The 3,770-nt window shown below is 34.7% G+C and overlaps 1 non-coding gene across 1 annotated transcript; it reads right to left on the reverse strand.

Moving 5' to 3' along the window:
- Positions 1-3,469: 3,469 nt before the first annotated feature.
- On the reverse strand, positions 3,470-3,527 carry LOC148666325 (U7 small nuclear RNA). Its single transcript, XR_015939000.1, has one exon. It is a non-coding gene; the product is annotated as a U7 small nuclear RNA (small nuclear RNA).
- Positions 3,528-3,770: the final 243 nt, after the last annotated feature.

Here is a 3,770-nt window from a genome sequence, read left to right on the forward strand (position 1 = left end):
CGTGCTGGGCCCATAACCCAGAGGTCGATGGATCGAAACCATCCTCGGCTTTTTTTTATGTATTTTTTATGCACGATTGATAAGCACACCATCAGTTTAATGAAGTGCATTAAAACTGTTTTTTTCTCTCGTGTGTATGCAAGCTTCATACTTAAGGTACTCTTTCATCTTTACCAATAGCAGATGCCCAAATGTATCTTTGGTTGTTCTGCGATCCTTGATAGTTTCCTCAAATCCTTCAAATGAACACCCATATCAAAGCAATTGTGTTTATATATATTACAATTAAGGTACATATTAAAAATATCAACGCACATTTGTATAATGCTCATTTAATAATAATTGTCAAAGATTGTCAAGTTCTCCAACAAATGAACAAATGATCAACAAATGATGATTAATCTCTTCTTGAATATAATCTAAAAAAAAGAACCATTAAGGTTTACTAAGCTCAAAGCTTAATCAGTGTATTAAGTTTAGCTTGCATCATAGTAATTGAGCAATAAAGTCTGTCCTAATTAAAGAGTATCCAAAGTTTGAAAGTACAACATAGAATAAGAGTACCTTTAATTGCTCTAAAAAGATTTGTGTCTCCCAGGCACCTCTTTTGTCTTTGATTTTTCTGTTTTGTGCCAGCGAAGTTGAATTCTATCATCAGTTAATTTGTCTTAAGTCTGAAAACCAAATTATGACTGAGCTTAGGCATTTCTCAAGCGAGTTTTCACTCAACGTTTATTTACTTAAATATTTAGTATCAAATGTACTTCTGTAATCCTTATATTTTAAAAGACAATTAAGCAGTTTTACACCTTGCAAATTCAGTGGTTAACAAGGTGTCTTTAAGCTAAATTTTGTGGATATTTTAACTTGATCAAAGTAAAAATGTAATGTAAAAACATTTAAAAAATCTATAAGCAATTCCTTAACAACACTGTGAACACACTTTCTTTGAAATCACTGTTGCCTACTCTCCAAAGTTGGTTTATCTGGAAATAATATTATATGAGAAATAATATTAGAAGCTATTTTTACTACTGGATCTTCACTAATCAACTAATCAGACATAACCATTACACATTTTCACATTTTAACTCCACTTTTCTGCAGTATTTGCTCAGTCCTAGAATACAAAGTGGCCATATTTCAAAGTTCAAAAGTTGTAGTAATTTTTTAGAACATGAAGCTTTTTATAAAACACTTTATTTTGGCATTAAAAGATTAGCAAGATTATACATTATAAACTAAAAATAAGAATGTATGCCAGAGATGGATCCTATTAATCAGATATAAGCTGTCATATAATGACCTATCTGTAACCTAGAATACTAGTACTGAATATTTTCTACACCACAGAGAGAATATAATATCATACCAGTAGGTTTTGATTGTCCATGTTGTCAAGGACTCACTTGTGTGTACAGGACTCTTCCATTGTGCTCAGCCTCTTGAAGTAGAATTGTGAGTTCACCAGTTCTGTACACATGCCTCAGTTCATCTCTGATCTCTATCAGGAAACCCAATACCCGAAACTCTGAAATCATTCACATTTTGTATCAGCGTTTGTAAGGAATTAGGTCAGGATTTTTTTTACACTATTGTTATATTAGCATTACTGTAGTGTTGCTAATGTGCTACTTGCAATTTATAATCCTAAAAATGTAAAATTCCCACATTTGTAGTTGATTTTGTGTGATCTTCACCTTCACACTATTTTATATGCCATTTATTTCTTATTAACATACTATTTTTAATCAAAATAATATTAAGACCTGTATGTATTCAAATAGTAATATCATTATTTATACTTACGCATCAAAAGACGATTGCTGAGAAAAACATGACAGTATTTAACCTAAATGGCAAACAACAAATATCAGCAATGCATTGTGGTATATAACTGGAAAAGATGCTGTGTTAGATATGTTTTCAATTTCAATTATATATGCATTTATTAATGTTGTCAATATTATTACGGTTGCAATTTAACCATGGCGAGAATCCCTGCCTGTCATACAGGAGAGTGGGGTTTGATTCTTGACAGGGAGCTAAGGAGCTTTTTCTATGACCTGTTTACAATTTAAACTGTAGTGTGAGACACCTTTCTTCTACAGAAATCTATTTTTTTAAAGGAGATGAATTAGTTATAACAACACAAAACATCAAAGTGAAGTTGCTTTTCAGCAACTCCTTGGCTACATGGGAATTTAGTTTTTTTGACAGCAGGGTCATTTGCAAAATTAAACAAGGAATTAATTCACTCCTGTGACATACTGTATAAAATGGAAGATGGGTTCGATATGGAAACAATGACACACATTTGAGTTTTTTTTTCCAATTGTACTCCCATCAAAGTGACATAAGAAAAGTCACTGTCAGAAGTAGGATATGAAAACAGGCCACCAGGGGAATTTGATGTAATAAGTGCACCAAAAATATATTGAAATCAAATGGGCTGTCACTAAGTGAAATACAGGTCCCACTATAAAACACCATAAGGAGTGCAAAACATGTTAAGTTATTTCTGTACTTCATCAGTGTTGGTAAAAGAGGGACTCAAGGACACAAAGGCTCTAGTTTGGGATTCAGGCTGAGAAAGGGAAGTGTGACTTTGGACACAGGGCATTGCAGAGAGGAACAAATGGCGCAACGAAACAAAATGCCAAAACCCCAGATTGAACCAGGGACCTTTAGAGCATCAGTCTAAGGCTTTCTCAGCTGACCTATTTCAACCTCTGTGTATGATCCAACCTCTGCTGTCTGCAGTAGCCTCCCAAATTCCAGCATGAGTGCACGAAGAGGAGTGGTAGAGTGTTACTGCAACGTCATTCAGAAGGGGAGTGATCCAGCTCAGCTCTCTGAGGTTTGGTAGATACATCTTCTTCATGAGTAATGTAGGATCAACTTCTTCAGGCTGGAGGAAGGGCTTGCATTTCGGCAGTAGTAACTGACTGAGTAGTGACTTCTAGGACCTGGTCTTATCAGGTTGCTTTGCCACGTTTGTCAGTTCTACTGAAAAGACCTGTCTCTAGGAAATTTAAGAAGCAGAAGAATGACTATCTGAAAGGTGACATGATCTGCTGGCTGTTTGATGTGATGTGATGAATGACACAGGAAATTCTAATTCTTGCCATAAGACAAAACAAGATCCATAAAACACTGGCAGGAGTGCAAAATGTGAGAAGATAAAAAGACACCTGTTTCTGCCCAATTTCAAACAGGGGATCTTGCGCATGTGTGATGAACGTGATAATCACAATATTACAGAAATGACAGCAGCATTGAACATGGCGAGACGTAAAAGATTGTTAATTCCCTTCAAATACTCACAGTGTGTTCAAAACTGCTCTAGTATGGAAGCACACAGCTTTATTAAGATTTCCAAGTGCAAGATCTTTTTATTCATAAAATACCCTATTTATGTTGTATGAGAAATATTAATATTAATACAGAATCTTTTTTCACCAAATAAATGGGCTTCCTGACTTTAAAAAGCCTTCTAGACAAATACTAAAAGAGCAAAAATTCCATTTGGTAAATGAAATGAAAACACATACCCTACCAAATCTTGAGTACAGGCCTTTCAGGGTGATAATACAGAACCATTTATAATTCAACAAATAAAACCTGTCAACTGGTAATCACCACTTATCATAAAAAATAAGTAGCAATACACATTAGGGGACTCTTGGGTGCAAGTTAAATCCATGCAAGAAGGGGGTGTAGTGTTATATTTCCAAATCAGATATGCAAATGAGAGATCTGGCCCAGCC

Source organism: Lepisosteus platostomus, chromosome 5, assembly GCF_059453375.1.
Source record: "Lepisosteus platostomus isolate fLepPlt1 chromosome 5, fLepPlt1.hap1, whole genome shotgun sequence".
Lineage (NCBI taxonomy): Eukaryota > Metazoa > Chordata > Actinopteri > Semionotiformes > Lepisosteidae > Lepisosteus > Lepisosteus platostomus.